The sequence below is a fragment of the Apis cerana genome, linkage group LG16 (assembly GCF_029169275.1).
Source record: "Apis cerana isolate GH-2021 linkage group LG16, AcerK_1.0, whole genome shotgun sequence".
NCBI classification, from domain to species: Eukaryota; Metazoa; Arthropoda; class Insecta; order Hymenoptera; family Apidae; genus Apis; species Apis cerana.
In genome coordinates, this window is record NC_083867.1 from 4,412,743 (window position 1) to 4,433,084 (window position 20,342).

The following is a 20,342-nucleotide window of genomic DNA, read 5'->3' on the forward strand; positions in this document are numbered from 1 at the left end:
TCCATTCTTTTGTCCAACGTATCAAATTTTATCAAACCGCGAAGCCTAAAGTCAATGATCGAGTTCCTATAAAAATCCGTATCTATTCATCGAACGAAAGAGTTCGAGTAAAATTTCGAGCCAAGAAAATTTCAACAAGTTATATACATAAATATATAAATATCGAGATCAATCGGTGGAATAAAAATCCATTCATCGAGCAAAAGAATTAAAATTTCGACAAATTATATACATATAAATATCGAGAAGATCAATCAATAAAAATCCACGTCGAACAAAAGAATTAAAATTTCGAGACGCCAAGAAAATCTCGACAAATCGAGAAGATCAATCAATAAAAATCCACGTCGAACAAAAGAATTAAAATTTCGAGACGCCAAGAAAATCTCGACAAATCGAAAAGATCAATCAATAAAAATCCACATCGAACAAAAGAGTTAAAATTTCGAGACGCCAAGAAAATCTCGTCAAATTATATATATATAAATATCGAGAAGATCAATCAATAAAAATCCACATCGAACAAAAGAGTTAAAATTTCGAGACGCCAAGAAAATCTCGACAAGTTATATATATAAATATCGAGAAGATCAATCAATAAAAATCCACATCGAACAAAAGAGTTAAAATTTCGAGACGCCAAGAAAATCTCGTTAAATTACATATATATAAATATCGAGAAGATCAATCAATAAAAATCCACATCGAACAAAAGAGTTAAAATTTCGAGACGCCAAGAAAATCTGGACAAGTTATATATATACACATCGAGAAGATCAATCAATGGAACTGAAGCACGAGTTTTTGAAGGAGCGCGTGTTACAGAGCACAGTAGCAATCGTGGACACGCGTGGCCGTGATGGCAGCCGGAAAGTTAACACGGGCGGTCGCGTCGATCCTCGGAATTAATTAAAACCGTCGAGGCGAGGGGAACGTGTATTTTTATCTGCCCTCCGCTCCCGGTGACACGTCTATCTTCAACTCGGTCTCTGCATCGCAAAAAGAGGAAATTGGAGGAGGAGGGGGAGTAGGGGGCGCTACCGAAGCTACCGCAATCTTTATCTCGCCTGCCAATCCCAATATAAGTCCGTTTATAGTAAGTATATCTTTCCTTATATAAAGTCGTATCGAGTCTTTCTCCATCGAACAAATCGTCTCTCTCTCTCGACACGAACAGGACGAAGTATTCTTGTAACAATTTCCACGGGATTCGATCCAAATTTTATCTTTAAGGAGACGTAATTGGATCGCTGACTATGCCATCGACAATAATAATACTTTTTCTTTCAATACTTTCGGTTGGATCTGGGTATCGACAATTCAAATCGCATAAACATAATATATTTATTTTTCACACTTTTCGGTACGTACACTCATCTTCGAATTTATAATAATTTGAATTATTTATCGCAGTCTTTTAGCGATGGTTTAATAACGATATTATTCCAATTTATTTATTTACTCAGCTTGAACCTCAAATTTGTAACTGACCTTTACGGTTTTACCTCTTTAGAATTTAATAATCGGTTTATCCTTGACGCTTTGTATACAAACATCTCTCCACAGTTTACACACAAACGACGAAACTCGATACGTATTTATCGTGTTTACTTTAACTCGCTTAACTTACGTATCCGTTCAATTCTCGTCCACGCTCGAAATCTCAAGATCCGAACGAAATTCGAAAGAAAATTCCCCTCTCCCCGCCGAGAAAAAGAGAAAGAAGGAACTCATTTTCCCCCTCGACCCCTCGTTCACCAACCCGTACAACGAGATCCAGAACGATCCTCCTCTGTCCGAGCATCTCGACCATCCCCTCCCCTCGATCTCACGTCTCGCGGCGGCATCAGCCACCACGAGCCGCGCGCTATTACCACGACTCGTCGACGGTACCTGTCGACTGCCGCAGTGGAAAAGAGAGAGGCGCGTATCCAGCCTCGAGGCGAGAGACGGAGACGGAGCGCTGGGCGGCGCAAAGGATGCTCCTTCGACTCGCAAGCCGCGCTCCGCTTCATTAATCTTGATCGGATCAGTCGAGATAGCGGCGAGCTGTTTCGGAAACCCTCCCCCGCCGCCGCCCGTTCTCATCAACTCCCCCCACTCTCTCGGACCCCCTCCCCTCCCGGGGGCGCAAGAAAACCCCCCAGGACGGTTCGGCACCGCTGTGACGACGACGACGAGGACGACGACGATGGCCAGCCGTTTTAATTCCGGCTGAATCGACTGCCAATCCTCCTCCTCCTTTCTTTCTTCCTTCTTCCTTTCTTTCTTTCTGCCTCCCTTCGACCTCGTTCCGCAGCCAGGATGGAGCCTTTGCGATTCATTAAATCCCTTTTTTCTTTGCTTCTTAGAGGGAATCTTCATCCTGGAGGGCGAGAGAGAGAGGGAGAGAGAGGCAGAGTGCGTGGACACGTCTATTCGTTTAGGTGTTTCGTTTCGGGGAGAAGGGAAAATTGGTGGAGTTTGGAGCACAATGGGGGACGGTGGTGGTGGGCAGCTCCTTTAATTTCACCAAGGAATCGCCTGTCAATCCCCCTTCATACCTGCTCCTTATAATTCATTAAAATTCTTTTTGCTTGCCTGGAAACGTGCCTGGATCTTGTTTTCAATTTAGCACAGCCCCATACTGCGACTACCATAATGCCCCGCATGAAAGTTACCCGCGGAATAGCAATGAGAGAGGCCTCCTCCTCTTCGCGATTCGAGGGAAACCTTGGTTCGAAAGGAAAGGGGAAATATTGGAATTTTTTCCAATAATTTCTTCTCCAAATTCGGGATTTTATTAATTCATCCAATCCGAATCGAAACGTGCAAAAGCATCTCGAACAGCAATTTTCCTAGACGAAACAATATAAACAAATTCCAATTATTATCTTTATTATAATAAATTGAATTAATCAAATTAAACAAAATAATAATTACACTTTTCAATCTTCCAACACGTGTAATGTTAAATATCGAATGAATAAATGTGAAAGATAAATGTAAAACTGTCTCAAAATTTGTTGGGGAATAAAATTGGGGTTGAGAACACGCGACACGGTGTGGATAAATAGCAAATCCTCTCGACGTCCGCTTAATCCCTTCTGACCACCAAATTATCGCCCCTTCCGCGACTCTGAGCAATAATCGCTTCCCAGATTAGGAGGGTATCGATATGTTAATCCTTGCTACGACGATCCTGATGAGAAAGGATTCAACTTATCCCTCTCTTTTTTCACACACATATATATGTAAGTAACAGTTTAAAATAAATCATGTGGATATTCTCCGCATATAATTCGAGGATCTCGTTGACTCTCTTTTTTCCAGGCAAATTGTAGCAAGGGAGGAAGAGGATTTTCACGTGGAATGGATCCACGAAACTTTCTCATCGAGCCTCCACTCTCGTCCCCTCGAGACGAGAAGCAAGGGTCCGCCCTGCAAGAGTCCGGCCTCCTCGGATTGGACGGGTGGAATGGCCCTCTTTGACATTGGTCCACGGGCCGAATTCTCTCTCTCTCTCTCCCCTGGGTTACCATTATTATTATTATTATTATTATCATCAACACCCCAGCCGTTTCCACGATTTTTCATGGCCGTTCTTTTTTTTTTGGAAGATCGAGCTTCTCGGTTGGTTTGTTCTCGTTTCGTTATAAATAGTCGGTTAATTGGAAAATTGTCAATTGTCATCGAGTTGTTAAATGTGTTGTTAACGAGAGCGAGAAGAAGGCTAGTGCGAAGGAAGGATCGAGAGGGACAAAGCCTTAATTGAATCGGCACTTAGTCATTCGCTCGGAAACCGGCCAGTCATCCACCGCTGATTTTTTCTCCTCCAATTTTTGAACCCTCGTGTCGCGGATCATCGTGCAATCCTCGTTCAAATCCCTGTTCATTCTTCTAGCAGCTGGTTGCAAATTAATTTGGACGAATTTTTCGAGGAAACTTTCGAGGGAAAGTTTGAAAATGCGTACGGGAAGGATACGAGGAAAAGTTTGAGCTTGCGAGAAGAATTGGATTTTCTTCTTCTTCTTCTTCTTTTTCTTCTTCTCTTTTTCTTTTTCGTCGAAACGAGAGGATAACGCAACAGCTGTTGCACCCTGATTTTGCGTACGTTGTGTTCCACCAGGCCTTATCACACCCCTCCCTCCGTTACATTATTCATGTTTAATATCATCGAGTATTTCATCCCCCTGTTGGCTGGACAAAAGGCAGCCAACCAACGGCGCTGCTAATATCGGCTACACGGGCGCGTTTGTAGGAGGAGGTATCGCCAAAATCGTCGAAAAAATGGATTAATAGCAAGAGAGAGAGAGAGAGAGAGAGAAAAGAAAGGAGGGTACACGAGAAAAAGACAATTTCGAAGAAAGGGTTTCTTTTTTCTTTTCAGGAGAATACACTCGAATACACAAGAAAACAGAAAAAGACAATTTCGAGGTGACAATTATTTTGGAAATATATAAATATGTGTGTATATAAATTTTGAGATTCTCAAAAAAAGGGTTTTTTTCTTTTCAGGAGAATACACTCGAATATACGAGAAAAAGGTAACAATTTATTATTTTGGAAATATATATGTGTGTAAATTTTGAGAAAGGGATTCTCGAAAAAAGGGTTTCTTTTTTCTTTTTGGAAGAATACACGAGAAAAGAGAAAAAGACAATTTCGAGGAACAATTTATTATTTTGGAAATATATAAATATGTGTGTATATAAATTTTGAGATTCTCAAAAAAAGGGTTTCTTTCTTTTTTGAGAGAATACACTCGAATACACAAGAAAACAGAAAAAGACAATTATTCGATATATCGAGGAACAATTTATTATTTTGGAAATATATAAATATGTGTGTGTGTGTGTAAATTTTGAGATTCTCAAAAAAAGGGTTTTATTTTTCTTTTTGGGAGAATACACTCGAATACAAGAAACAGAAAAAGACAATTTCGAGGTGATAATTTATTATTCTGGAATTATATATATACTTATGTGTATATGTGTGTAAATTTTGAGATTCTCAAAAAGGAATTCTTTTTTCTTTTTTGGGAGAATACACTCGAATATACGAGAAACGAGAAAACAGAAAATTTCGAAGTGACAATTTATTATTTTGGAAATATATAAATATGTGTGTGTATGTGTAAATTTTGAGATTCTCAAAAAATGGGTTTCTTTTTTCTTTTTTGGGAGAATACACTCGAATACACGAGAAAAAGACAATTTCGAGGTGACAATTATTTTGGAAATATATAAATACGTGTGTATATAAATTTTGAGATTCTCAAAAAAAGGGTTTCTCTTTTCTTTTTGGAAGAATACACTCGAATACACGAGAAAAGGACAATTTCAAGAAACAACTTATTATTCCGGAATTGTATAAATATGCGTGTGTGTATAAATTTTGAGATTCTGAAAAAAAGAAATTTCTTTTATTTTCGTATGATTACACAATACAAGTTGGGATTTCTGTGCGTGTGATATTATATTATGTTACAGAAAAGTTCACAGGAAATGACTATCCGGACGGAGGCGCAATCTGTTCGAGAGATCGACAACAACCTGTGTGTGCGCGCATGAGGAAGAGAAACACGAGACGATCACTGTTGTAAAGTGCAGACACGGTGTTGTTTCAAAGCTCTGGTAGCGGTTTAATTTACCTAATTGCCATCATCTTTAAATAATCATTAGCAGTTTCTCCCCTTCATCAATCGCCATATATACATGTATGCATACATCCGCGATATATAATCTCTGCCATCGTCTAATTAACACCCTCTCAACAACAAGAGCGCGTATTAACTCTTGACTTTAATATCTCTAATAAGACAACGTTAGGAAGAGAGCGATTCTTAATTGCATATCACGAATACACGGGCAAGTTTTCCAGGTTTCGCGGATACATGACACATGAATGGATCGTTTACTCTCGGTTTTAATATCGTAAACTCCTCGAGGCGAGGAAGGTAAGTAATTTGTGGCTTGGTCGTTCTCCTATTATACTTTCAAATGAGTCGCGGTTAGGTTAAAAAAATGCAGTGCCATTTCTTTTAATTGCAATCCCAGAATGCAGATCGTTGCATTTGTTTGGGGTTACAGAAAAATCTCCTTTTCTTTCTCGATTCCTGCTTGATCCATCGTGAAGAATAAGTTGGGTTAAAAAATGCAGTACCCGTTTCTTTTTAATTGCAATTCTTGAATGTTCATCGTTGCGTTGGATTAACGTGTTATTCTTAAATGCGTCTGTTCAGTTTATTGCGATGATATTTGCGTTTATGTTGTTAAAATTAACAGGGATAATATAATCTTCGATAATTATCGAGATTCCAATTTTTCTTTGACTCACAAAAATCCCACTTTCTTTTTCCATTCCAACTCGACCTACTAATTCGAAACACCCTGTAATAATTGTAATTTCAGAAATTCTAAAGTCCAATTCCAATTGTTTCGTAATTGTAATTTCCAATATATTTCTCCCCCACGTTTTTCAAACACAATTTCATACTTTTTCAAATTTCAGCTCCAATGTATTTTTATTCACAATTAGAATTTTCAAATATTCCTACCTCATCTTTTAACCACAATTTCATATTATTTTACAAATACCGATTCAAATGTAATATTCCTCATTCCAATTTTTCAATATATAATTTCATACATTTTCCTTCAAATTCCAATTCTAATATGTTTTTTTATAATTACAATTTCCAAATATTCCCCCCTCGTTCCAATTTTTCTATTGTCAAAGCCAATTCCATCATCATCAACTATCAACAATTCCATATATTACCCTCAAATGTTAATTACAATTTCCAAATATTCCCCCCTCGTTCCAATTTTTCTATTTCCAATCGTAACTCTATACTAATGTACACTCTTTTATAATTATTTCCAAATATTCCCCCTTTCGTTCCAATTTTTCAATACAATTTTACAATTGCAATTTCTAAATATTCTCTCCTTATTTTCTAATTACAATTTCGTACATTTTCCTCCCAAATATCAATTTAAATATATTTATACACAATTTCCAAGTATTCCCCTCGTTCCAACTTTTCAATTTCAATTTTTTTATTTTCAATCATAATTCTATACTCTGTACTCATGTACTCTTTTATAATTACAATTTCCAAATATTCTCTCCTTATTTTCTAATTACAATTTTATATTTTTCCCTCAAAAATTTAAATATTTTCTCTCACAATTTCCAAATATTCCCCCCTCGTTCCAACTTTTCTATTTTCAATCATAATTCTTTCTTTTATACTAATATATTCTTTTATAATTATAATTTCTAAACGTGCCCTGCCTCATTCCAATTTTTCAATACAATTTCACAATTACAATTTCCAAATATTCCCTCCTCGTTTCAATTTTTCTATTTCCAATTTTATAGTTATATAAATTTTATAGTTACAATTTCCAAACGTACCCTCCTTCATTCCAATTTTTCAATACAATTTCACGATTACAATTTTTAAATATTCTCTCCTCTTTTCAATTTTTTTATTTTCAATTATAACTCTGTACTAATATACATTCTTTTATAATTATTTCCAAATATTCTCCCTCTAATTCCAATTTTTCAATCACTTATAATTTCATACCTTCACCCTCCAATTCCAATTCCAATTCCAATTCTAATTTATTCCTTCATAATTACAATTTCCAAACATAGTTCCTCTTATATCAATTTTTCAATTTTTCACAATTTCACAATTACAATTTCCAAATATTCCCTCCTCCTTTCAACTTTTCTATTTCCAATCATAACTCTGTACTAATATACACTCTTTTATAATTATTTCCAAATATTCTCCCTCTAGTTCCAATTTTTCAATCACATATAATTTCATACCTTCACCCTCCAATTCCAATTCCAATTCCAATTTATTTCTTCAAAATTACAATTTCACAATTACAATTTCCAAATATTCCCTCCTCCTTTCAACTTTTCTATTTCCAATCAGAACTCTGTACTAATATACACTCTTTTATAATTATTTCCAAATATTCTCCCTCTAGTTCCAATTTTTCAATCACACATAATTTCATACCTTCACTCCCCAATTCCAATTCTAATTCCAATTTACTCCTTCATAATTACAATCTCTCCCCCCTCGTTCCAATTTTTCACCACAATTTATCCTCAAAATTCCCTCGACCCAAAATTGTGTCTCACTAAAAGTACGTCTCTCCCTCCAATCCCCCCCCCCCCCCTCAACTCGAGTTGCAGGAACGAGATCGTCGCAGCTTTTAATCCGGGTGAGGAGGAGAGAGGCGGTGTGTCGAAGAAAACGCGGAAATAGAGTCGGGGCGAGTCGGGGGGCGGGGGGCAACGTTGTCAGCGTCGCGGCGTCGCCGCCAGGGACGCGTCCCCCGCGTCCCATCAGTCCCGCCCTACCCTCCACCTCCCACAAAGGGGTCGATGGTGGCCACGGATCATTCACGGACGCCGAACGCCCGACAATACGCCGGAAATTTCAACGAAACGCTCTCTCCCTCCGCCCTTCTCTCCCTTGATTTCCGCGGGGAGCGCTTCCCTCCTTCTTCGTCTCGCTTTCGAAACACCGTACCCACGTATTTTTGCTTTTGGGGGGAGGCCCTTGACGAATTAACGCGATCGAAGAGAGAGAGAGAGAGAAATGGCGAGCTTCGACGAAGCGTTTCATTGTTTTGTTTGTTAGAAAGGAAATTGTTGGGGGAGAAGAAACGGTAGGTGGTTTATTGCAGCTTGCTCAAGTTGGAAGTTTCTGGCTCCTTTTCTGCACGATGATTTTGAAAATTTCTGGACAAATTCGTTTGAAAAAAGATTTTAGGTAAAAAATAATAGGGACAAAAATTGGAAGCTCGAACCCTTTCTACCGCCCCCTTTCTTTCCCAGGATTCGGAGGATCTGCCGAAGAAGAGAGCTCTCGGAAACCGTGTAAACCAAATTTTCCAAACTTTCACCGACCACCCCACCCATTGGATCCATCACATTGGAGTGGAAAAAGCAGTGGAAAAGCAGCTGGATGGAGAGCAGCGCTGGATAATCAGCGCGCTGTTCCCCTCCCCCACGCGAGGAAGAAAGAAAGAAAGAAAGAAAGAAAGGAAGAGGCATGGAAGAAAGCACGGCGAGAGAGGGACAGAGAGTTACGACGTCAGCAGCAGGGGTTGCCGAAAGAGAGAACGAGGGAGGAGAAAAGTGCTCCCTCTCTCTCTCTCTCCTCTCTTCTCCGCTTCGATCATTAATCACATTCTCGTGTCACGGCTAGCACCGCGCCGCCAGGGGTAAGGGACTGTACCACGCCAGTGGTATGAGACTACTAAAGGGAGGACCGGGACACGCTGCCGGCCGCCTCCTCCTCCTCCTCCCCTTCTCTCCCTCTGATCATCGTCGCGAGCAACCGTGGATGCATTTTGTATACCTTTCTTCCTTCCTTCCTTCCTTTCTTTCTTTCTTCTTCTTCTTTTTTTCCGCTCCATGATTTCAATCGACGTTGGGCCCCAGCGAAAATTTCAATTTTAGGAAATTAAGAAAAGTTTGTTAAAGGAAGGAGGAGGTTTAATAATCCTCTCGATAGTATCGCTTTGCTTGCTTATTTTATAGACGAAGTAGAATTTTCAGGATAATATTGGAGAGATGAAATGAAGGAGGAGATGGAGGCGATAATTATATATTTATTGCATAAAAGTTTCTCTACTATATCCATAACTCTTGGAGCGTATAAAAAAATTGACAAATCATTTTTGAATTTCCATCTCACGAAGCAATTACTCATTCGAAGCTTAATTTACAAAGAAAAGAAAAAAAAGACTGGTAATAATTTGAATTAAAACAGATGTTTCGACGTCAACCAAATGTTATCGTAACAACGTTGGCAAGGAAAATCGTTAAAGCGCGTCTCGATATACGTGCTCGGTCTCTTCTGAAACTTTCTAAAACATGGCGAGAAAACGATAAATAAAATATATTCGGCTCTCTAGGAACGAATACTTGCGTATCGAAGAAGCAGCTTCGATAATAAAACCGCGAACGTTCAAAATTCTAAAACTAACCGATCGACCCAATTTTCCCCAAGATTTCACGCTATATATTCCTCGCGCGCTGTTTTCGACGCGAGATAAGACCCCCCTCCTCCCCCTCCTCCTTTATCGCGCCAGGTATCCCGCAAGTTTCTCTCTCGGCGCGCTCGATAGCCACCGTAAGATATTGTTCTCTCGATGAAATTAATAGTGGTCGTAATCCAGCCAGGCCGCGTGGCATTAATCCTCCGCGGTATTAGCGACACCTCGAGCAAGAGCGGAGCTGCAGCGAGGAGAAGGAGGGGGGGAAGGGTGATTCTCAGCCTCGAAGAGCGTCCTCTCGAGAGACGAGAAGAAGGGAGCCAAGGAACGAGCAAGAAAGAAGGAAACGAAAGGGTGGAGTGGGTTATGAAGGAGAGAGCTCTGTCGGGGAGCTTGTCCACGAGGGGGGGGAGGAAGATTTGTGCGGCTGTGTTCCTCCTGTCGCACCCCGAACGCCCACCCCTTTCCGCTGCACGGCCCGTGGATCTGAAATAAATGGTTATCGCGGATTACTCTATCCCCCCCTCCCTCCTCTGCCGGATGCTGACACGTCATAATGGCCGGGGAATTCGCCTTGAAATTCGCCGGTGGCGCGTCATTGGAGAACGATATTTCTTCATCTGTCGGTCATTATCGGCCGATTAATGCCCGGCGACGTTGCAACGGCTCCCGTTGCAACGACTGTCGCCCGAGGCGGGATATCCTTCCCTTCGGGAAATGAGGCTTGCCGAGATGAAGTTTGGGACAGGTGAACGACCAAGTCGAACAATTATGTCTCCGAGTCTGTATATCCGTTTCCTTTTCCCTCTTGTAAATTTCGCATTTTCGTTTGAAACGTGGCTGATTTTATTTATTCGAAACGTACGAATAATAATCTATGATATATATGTATATATATATGTACATTCAAGCACGTAATAGCGTGTACGCGGATCAACAGTTATTACGCGATACAGACATACTTGGAACATGTCCCCCATTTGCGGACACGCGCGTGCACGTGGTTGCTCGAATTGAGGAGAAAAAGTCTGGATCCAGCGAGGCTAAGTCGATATGTAGATATGCATCCGTGCCTGCGAACGTTTTTTCTTTGGCCGGTACAAAGGTTAACGTGCAACTCCCGGTAATACCAGGAGAACGCCAGGGATCACGACAGCTGATGGGGACACAGCTCGAGGGACGATCAATAATATAATAGCCCGTCGCCCCGGGTACCACCACGCTATCGTGCCATCGAAACTTGGGCCGGCTTTCATGCTCCTCGATCTCGTGCTTTATCGCGTACGTCTTTTCGTTCGTATTTTTTCTCTCTCTCTTTCTTTCTTTCTTTTTACAGGACAGACCGTGAACGACGCTCGCCCCCTCTGCTTTGACGAGGATGAGGAGAAAGCTGGTGTTTTGGAAATGGTGGGCGAATGATTTCTTTTTTTTTTTTTTTAGGAAATTGAGAGATCGTCGCGGCGAGTGGATGAATTATGATAGTTTCGGGGGAACATCGAAACATCGTTGTTTTCGTTGAACGAGGAGAAGGAGGTTTCGATGTAGATGGGGTATGCGTATTGGTGCGATGCGGTGAAATTGCACAAGTTGGTAAGCTGCCTATTTGCTTCATGTTGTAGGGATGGCCGATTTTGAATCTAGTGCTGCCATCTAGTGGCGTCGTGTATCAACGAAGAGCGTATTTTAAATATTTTTATCCTATACGTAACGAATTTGGAATTTACGATACGAATGTACGAACAAGCGGTATTGGAAGTTATTTGAAATTCTCTTTTGTGATTTTAATTCGACCCGTATGTAATTCAGCGAGTTTGTTATTCGATCCCATCGGTGAGTAATATAGGAATTTACCATTTTCTCGTGGCTCGGATAGATTACTTCCTTACCAGTATATGGTAACACAGAGATCAATTTTTGTAATTTGGTAGGAATACGAATAGAAATAAATTAAAGTATTTTTATTTAAAATAATCTCAACGTTCTGTCCGATTCCGTCGATAATCGAGGAAATGTAACGATGTATATAACGGACGTATTATCCATATAGCATATATAATGTATATTATTTTGAATACTGTTTGTTCGTTAAATTTCACCAGGAACGGGTAATAAATGAATTAAACGGGGATAATTTTTTATATAAATAATATTTATTTATTTATATTACACTTGTCCATATTAATTCATATCCAAACATATAATCTAATTAGTAATCTAATTAACAATTAAATAACCTAATTTAAAAACAATTAAAACATTTTAAATCTATGAACGCTACGGCATATACTATTGTTAAATACATAATTTATGAGACGATATCTTGCGTGGCGTGTGTAGATGTACATCTATGTATTTACTATCTAAAAATGATAATTCTTCTTTAGAATTCTCTATGTATTGCTTGCAGATAAAGCCGATGACTCGATTCTAAAGCTCTAAACGTCTTCTTATAGGATCGTTCGAAAAGCTTGAGAGAACGTCAGGATGATTTACACGAATGTGTTGCCATGCATTGCAATCTAGAGTCGCGTGGCATGTCATCCGTAAGATACCTGTAGAGACGAGCTTCTGATATTTACAATTCTACAAAAGCCCGGATCTACAGGGTAGATCACGAATGTGCCTATCTTATGCAACCACACTTTTTCGGCCATTGTCTCTTCTAGGTAGCGAGATCTGCAACACAGAAGCTCAGTTTTTTTTATTACAGCCAGTCTACAACGAATTCTCGGTCTTAAATCCTAAATCCTAATAAATTGCATTCCTTTACAAACAACGGATACTTTTATTAAAATTCAATCTTCTAATCCAAAAGAAAAAAAAGACGAAATTTGCTCGAGACTTTATGGGCACACGCAGCCCATTTTCGGCGTCGAAGCTACGAGCGAGGTTATGTTCGGTCACACGCGCGTACACTCGCGTTTCCGATACGCTAAATTACACTTTGAAAATTTTACAGCGCATCGATCCAGTCATTAAATTACCATTCGATTTGAACGACGGGAAGAATTATCCCCCGGGTTTGAATACGAATCGAGTGTAATGGCGTTGCAACAGTGGATAGTAATCGAGAATTAATTGCGCGATGCCGATCGCAAAGTGATCAAGCGAGCAACGACACGTATGAATAACCGTACGGGCATGACTATATAAAGCCGGAGGGGATTAGAAATTTCGCCCCGGCCACCGAACCGTACGTGACGCCGGAAAACCTCCACTAAAATCGGACGTGATCCCGCATGCATATCCGGAATACGAGCCGAAGAAAGCCGTGAATTAATCGCTTCACGGCATCGATTTCGTGATTTTTAATCGCCCGTTCCACGAATATCGTATTGTTTCCATTCGACAAATTTAACTACTTTACCGTCCGTTCTTCCTCGACAGGTGTTTACGAACTTTTGTACGAAATTTTGTAATTTTTCGATTAACCCGTACACTCAAAGAAAGCGAGAATCTTCTTAGTTATTATTTTATCGTTACTTCATTTTCCCCATAAAAGTTAATAGTACAAACGTCGACGATTAGAGGGCCAATAGTCGTGTTTCCTCTTCGATTAATTTCCAGTGGTGCCAAAAAAAAAAAAAAAGAATATACAATCGAGATAATTCCTTTATCGTTTTTACAAGAATTCTACAAGAATTTACGGCTCGCACAATGCACAAAGGAAACGGCAAGAAGACAGACGGACGTTCGCTCGAGCAACAGGCAAAAATTTTCGCGTGCATTTCGCGGAGTATGGAGAAAAGAAAGTGCACAGAAAGCAAAGAGAACAACTAGAAGAACTATGTCACGAAATTCCATTGGGGCACAGCTATCACAAACGCGCTCGTGCGCGTCAACACGCTTTCGGAATCGAGGTCGAGGCATCGACACGTCGGGAATACGATTAGAAAAGTGAAAACACAGAAGCGGACGCGACTCACGTTCAGACGACCATGCACGTGCACGCTCTTCTTCCGAAAAAAAGAAAAAGAAAGAAACGACCATGCAACACGAGACGAAACCGCACGAAATCATCCAATTCACAAATTCGATTCAAAGACATCAAAACGCACAGCTTCGACGGAACAATTAGTGGGCAAAAAGAATCGTGCACGAACTACAACAATATACCCACCACACTGCCATCTATGTCCCCCCGTGGACAACATCCGAACGATGCATCCATACGCACGCACGCTCGCACACACCCACACGTATACCCATACACACACTCACGCATCCGAAAGTCCGAAGCTCGCACAATTTCCATCCGCGAAATTCGAAGCGAGAAGAAAAAGGAGGAAGAAAAGAAAAGGAAAGAAAGGAATCGATGCCTGACTCACACCATGACCGCACGCATCCAACGAGGCCCCGGTGATGCGTGCGCGTGCACGTCCTCGCCACGATTCCATCCTCGAGCACGATCGCGTTTCGCGCGCGGCGCGTGGAAACCGCGTTGGAGGTAGCGCGCGCGGAAAATTCGGGCCAACGCCCTTCGGAACGGAACGCGAGCGGCCGGCCGGCCGACCGACCGTCCTTTTCGCGACCCCTCGAGCGGAGAAGGCATTCGGCGACAACCGCGAATCCTCGAGTCGCGGGGCGTCTCTCCCACGGCTGCCCGGCCGAACCCACGGGCATCCCCCGGATTCTGCGATGATTGGACCGCGCGCACCCTCCCCCCACCCAAGGCCAGGGGGATGCCACCGTACAGCGGCGTAGCACCGGACTCGGGCGCCCTGCACCACGTCCGCTCCGCGAGATGAGTATTGATATCGCATTATTCGACGCGCGCCAACGTTTCTTTTTTCTTTCTTTCTTTCTTTCTTTCTTTTTTCTTCTTCCTTTTCTTTTCTTTTTCTTTCGCCCGTGACGCGGATGTTACCGACAGAGGAGAGGTAAGATTGGGAGGAGGATACCGTGGGTGGGTGGAGTGGTTGGAAATATGCGGTTGGATCTCGGGTGGGTGGGGGGAGTAATTGGTTTGCAGGAGGGGAGAGGGGGAGGGTGATGGGTTGATTGTTGAGAGTAAAAGGGACAAATGAGGCTCGAAACGTGATGGATAATATTTGGTTTATAGGTTTTTTGGGAGGGAAAATTTGGACGGGTTCAGAGAACATCTCGTGTGTCTCTGATAAATTTTTTTTTTTTTTCGTTTCGTTTCTGCTTCGAAGGATAACTCGAACGATATTATTATCGAATGTTTTTTTTTTTTCTGATATTTCACGATCGTTTCGGAGACAATTTGTTAATATCTGTTCTTCGTGAAATTACAAAGTTGTCGAAGAGATATTTGTACGTAAGATATCGAGGATCGAAGATCGCGTTGAAACACGTGAGTCATCCACCGGCTACGAACCGTGTAACACTTGGTGTATTAGCGATTGGGTGTAAGGAATTTCTCTTATGAAATTCTCGCGCAGAAATTCATGCATTATGTACGCAGCGTTGAGGGTGAAGGAAGTTTATACGCGGCTCGGAGTATTCAGAGAAAGGAGGCCCGTTTTCATCGTTTACATCGTTTGCATTACACGCTCAACGATCGAATATTTTTCCAATACATCTCCATCCACCATTTCCGCAATAATATAAATTCTCTATTCTTAATTTCCTCGGTACAAATTTTAAAAAGATGCAGATAAAAAAAGAAAACAGCTCCTTACTTCCACAACATTACTCTACAAAATTCCCCCGTTTTCAAAATCACGCAAACGAGAGCGTCGACGAGCGAACGAATAAACAAACAAAAAAAAAACGAATCGAATCGAAGAAACGTCGTGGCCGCAAAATGATCCACAGACAAAGGAACAGGGGGGTACAGCCCTGAAGTCGTTCAGCCTCGGCCGAAATCGTGCAGTCTCGGCCTCGAATCCCTGTCAACCGGATGAGCGGAGTGGGAGGGGGGAAAAGGCAGGGGCCACCCTTCGTCTCATCATCTTTTCGCGCTCATACAGCCGGGCATATCTGCTCGAAGCCAGGCTCGTGCCCCCTCTCTCTCCTCTCGAGGAGAATCGCTCCTGGAAAACCTCCGTTTTCCCACCATCCCCTCCCCTCCCAACCTCCTCCCCACCACTCTCCTCTCAAAGTCTCCCAACAAGCAGTGGCCCGTGTTCCTTCTCCGCTTCTGGAGCGACGTATTGATCGCCTCCTCTCCTCTCCTCTCCCGAAGCTCGAGCGCCTGGAGGAGAAGAGCGCCTGACACGGTGCTCCGCGGAGGGAAAACGAAGAATGGAGAGAAAACGTGTCTACTACCGTGGGCGTCTAGGCGGAGGTGGAAGAAGAAGGAAGGAAGGAAGGAAGGGAGAGGGGGAAGGAGTGACGAGAACGGTGTCGGCTCTCTCCACGGACGGCGGCTATCCTTGCCGATAACGATGGTGGAAAAAGAATAGGAGGCCGAGCGGAGTGGAATGGAAACGGTCACGTCGTCGAGAGCCGCGCGCGGAAAACTTGGGAGGGGCAGGAGGGAGAGGCGAGGCGTTCTGATTCTGGCGAATTTTTCCACTCTCGATTAAAGGGCGCGTGGAAGAGGATTTTTATTCGCGTAATTTTTAAGATCGAAGCATTTTAAATGCGTCCACGTTGTGTCAATTCGTATCCGACGGATAACTTTGGAAGGATGATTTAGACGCTTCTAATTTTCTAGATAGAAAAATACAAGGGTTGAAACATAGATTCGTATATTTGGGCATTCTATCCATTTGGAAAAATTTTTCGGTTGTCAAAAATCACGACGATAAATCAGTTTATTCGAAAAAAAAAAATAAACAGGAACGAGAGATGTTGAAGCAATTTCCAGCAATCGATATCCATCACCAACTTAAACTCTTTTATCGTACGATCTCTATTAACCTTGTAATTAACACCGGCCACCTTTCATAAATCACCCTGTACTGCTTTTCCATCATCGCTCGGTGACGAGAATAAAAACTCGCATGAGATGTGCGTATGCGTGTGCGTATACATACACACAGGTGGAATAGAGCGTGTGGAACACGACGTGGGAAGGATTGCCGATTGTCGCGAATATTCGACGCCGGGAACCGTAGTAGAGACTTAACTCGATAATCGACCACGTTAACTTCATCGCATCGCACGTCACTCATCCAACATTCTCCCGTGTCGTCCTCTACTCACGTGCAATACGTCTTCCCCGAGTTTGCCCACGTATCTATGCGCTGCTTGCGCACCTCGCTTCGTGACGAGCCTGCTTCTCCCGCCCTCCCTCCATCTTACTTTCTTCCTGGCCACTTCTCGAGCACCGGAAACTTCGAACGCGCATTCTTTTTAACCCGGGGGTTGCTCTCGCGACGGGGAAGAAGCGTTTTCTGAAACGTGTGATATATATTTATATTTTTTAAACAATTATTCTTTAGGAAGGGAATAATAATTGTTACATTTGTTTCTAGGTGTTATTAAATTGATTGATTGGAAATTATATATATTTTCCTTTTCAAAGAATTATTCTTTAGGAAGGAAATAATAATTGTTATATATTTTTAGTTATATATGTTATAGTTATTTCTTGTTAGTAAATTGATTGATTGGAAAATATATATTTTTTTTAAAGAATCATTCTTTAGAAAGGGAATAATAATTGTTACATGTTTGTAGATGTTATTAAATTGATTGATTATAAAATTAAAAGTGTATATTGGAGAAGAAGAGTTTTCTGAAACATGATGTGTGTATTCTTCTTATTTTTGGGAATAATTGTTATATATTTTTATGTTCTAGTGTTATTTCGATTGGAAGATTAAATTGTGTAGGAGAACTGTTGCATTTTTCTTTTTAAAGAATTATTTTTTAAAAAAATAATAATAATTGTTATATATTTCTTGTTATTAAATTGATTGATTGGAAAACATATATTTTTTTTCCTTTTTAAAGAATTATTCTTTAATAATTCTTATATATTTCTAGTTATATATATTTCTTGTTATTAAATTGATTGATTGGAAAACATATATTTTTTTTCCTTTTCAAAGGATTATTTTTTAGAAAAATAATAATAATTGTTATATATTTCTACGTGTTATTAAATTGATTGATTGGAAGATTAAATTGTATTTTTCTTTTCAAAGAATTATTTTTTAGAAAAACAATAATAATTGTGATATGTTTATAGGTATTATTAAATTGATTGAAGATTAAAATTGTGTTGAAAGAGAAATACATATACATATATTTGATTTCAAGAATTATTCTTTATAAGAATTTATAATATCAAAGGGAAGTTTCGATGGTTCTATTTTTGAATGAAATTAAAATTAATGCAACTACGAAATTAATCATAGAAAATTGATTCGTAGAAAACTCGTCCACGAGTGTCCGATTAAATACGATTGTAAATTCGGTCGATTTCCCTCCGCCATGTTTCTCTGGCTTGGTAAGAAACGGGATTGGAGGGTGGTGAATGCGTTACACATTGACGCGGGACTGGGGAAATTACGATCGGTTTACGGGCGACAAAAATATGTAGAACTAAGACGCGAAGAGTGAAAACATGGGAAGCCAACCTCCGCTTCGCCGTTTACGAGCGACCCCGTGGTTAACGCACCGACTACATATTTATTGATTAATTCACGCCAGCTCATCAGCATACAGCGCAATTTCGACGTGGCCGGCAAACAAAGGGGAGGGGGGGATCGTCGTACGCGCGAAAAACCGAGATGAAAAGTGGAAAATGAAATTCTTTCTCCCCATTTTCACTCGACACAGGATTTGGAGGGGGGTAGAAATATATACGTGGACAATATTTTGCTGTACTCTGTGAAATTTAATAAAGGGGGGATTTAGATTGGAGGATACTTCGAAATAAGAGTTTTTGATAATTTTGATTTCAGAATCTTCTTCTAAAAGTGGGATTGTAAACACAAAATTTGTAACAATTTCTTTTAATTAACTCGAATAATGTAGAGATATTATTTCCCTGGAAAAATATATTCCAAAGGAGAGATTAAAATTCACTTATACGCGACTCCAAAGAGAGAAAATTTACGATACCATATGATGAACAATTTTTAAAGTTACCTGTCACGACAATTTCCTCCACGATTCCTTCCCTCTCGAGATCACCCGTCTCATCCACCAAATTCATCCACGAAATTCCACCGCGAACAGGGACAACCTTCGGGCCTGCTCGAAACTTGTGCGTGGTTGGCGCAATTTCCGCCGATCTTTGGACGCGCGGTGCCTGCAAGAGGCGCTGCCTTCGACTGGCGTCGGGCAAACGTGTACATCTTGTGGAATGCCTAAGAAGGAAGGAACGTCCGGGCTCCGTGCCTCGAATAACGAATCATCTCGATCGCCGCTCGATTTCCTTTTCCATACGACTCGCATGGCCAACGATTCGCATTCGTGGCTCACCGCCCTTTCGAATCTCTCCATCTGGCCGGCCATAAAAGAATCGGCTCGCTTCCCGTCGCTCCTCGCCTCGCCACCGCGACGCCTGGGATCCACGGATCCCTCTCCCCCCCCCCTCTCTCCCGTTGGATCGATTGCGTCGTTCAACGACACATCGAATCTTAAATGAAAGTAAATTGTTCGTTTTTCTTTGCGTCTTCGGGTTATTGGCAAGCAGTTGGTTTTGGGTATATTCGAGTTTTCGATCGATAAAGATGGGAACTTCATTATTGTCGACGAATAAATGGTGATCGCGGTTCGAGAAATAATGTAATACCTATCTGTCGCGCTATTCCTCGTAGGTGTATTTACTATATATACATACGTAGGAGGAGATGGAGGTTTCCCCGATTCAACGGAGGTGAACAAATTGCTCGGCCTCGAATGAAACGCGAGTCGGGTTGCGGCTTAAAGCTTTAAACGGTTGGGCTAATGTTATTGAGATGAAGCCAGGTGGGCGGGTTACAGAGCCCCCTCCCCTTCCCTCTCGACAAGGAATGCCGCCCACTCGCAGGCAAAATTCACCCTTCCACCTCGTCCCCGTTCCTCCCGTTTGAAAAATGCCCTCCGCCGCGAATTCAATTGCACCCCCTCCCTCCTCCCCGAAGCGTACTAGGAAGCGTAGATTATACTTAACCGCCCTCTGATTAACCCTGATGTTTCTATTTTCAACAGGATGCAGATCTGTGTGTCAGCGACGTTCAACCGACACCTGTTTACTGGATACTTTTTTCCTCCTTTCAATGATATTGCTCGTCCAATTCAACGTTCTGTCGATTAATCTCTAAGTGTTAATTAATCTCAAATTAATTAATCTGTTAGGGAAGGATCAACGGAGTGTGTTTCCGAATTGTAATAATTGTAAAACGTGTTTAAGTTAAGTTAAAAATATATATTGGGTGTATTTCAGATTATTGTAATAATAGTTTTATATGA

The 20,342-nt window shown here is 41.1% G+C and overlaps 1 long non-coding RNA gene across 2 annotated transcripts; it reads right to left on the reverse strand.

Annotated features, from left to right (window-relative positions):
* Positions 1-12,150: 12,150 nt before the first annotated feature.
* LOC114577887 (uncharacterized) lies at positions 12,151-19,207 on the reverse strand. Of its 2 annotated transcripts, XR_003698324.2 has the most exons (3): positions 19,035-19,207; positions 17,139-17,329; positions 12,151-12,698 (listed from the first exon to the last, which is right to left on the reverse strand). It is a non-coding gene; the product is annotated as an uncharacterized LOC114577887 (long non-coding RNA). The 2 variants fall into 2 exon arrangements; XR_009833217.1 differs by having other exon boundaries at positions 12,151-17,329.
* Positions 19,208-20,342: the final 1,135 nt, after the last annotated feature.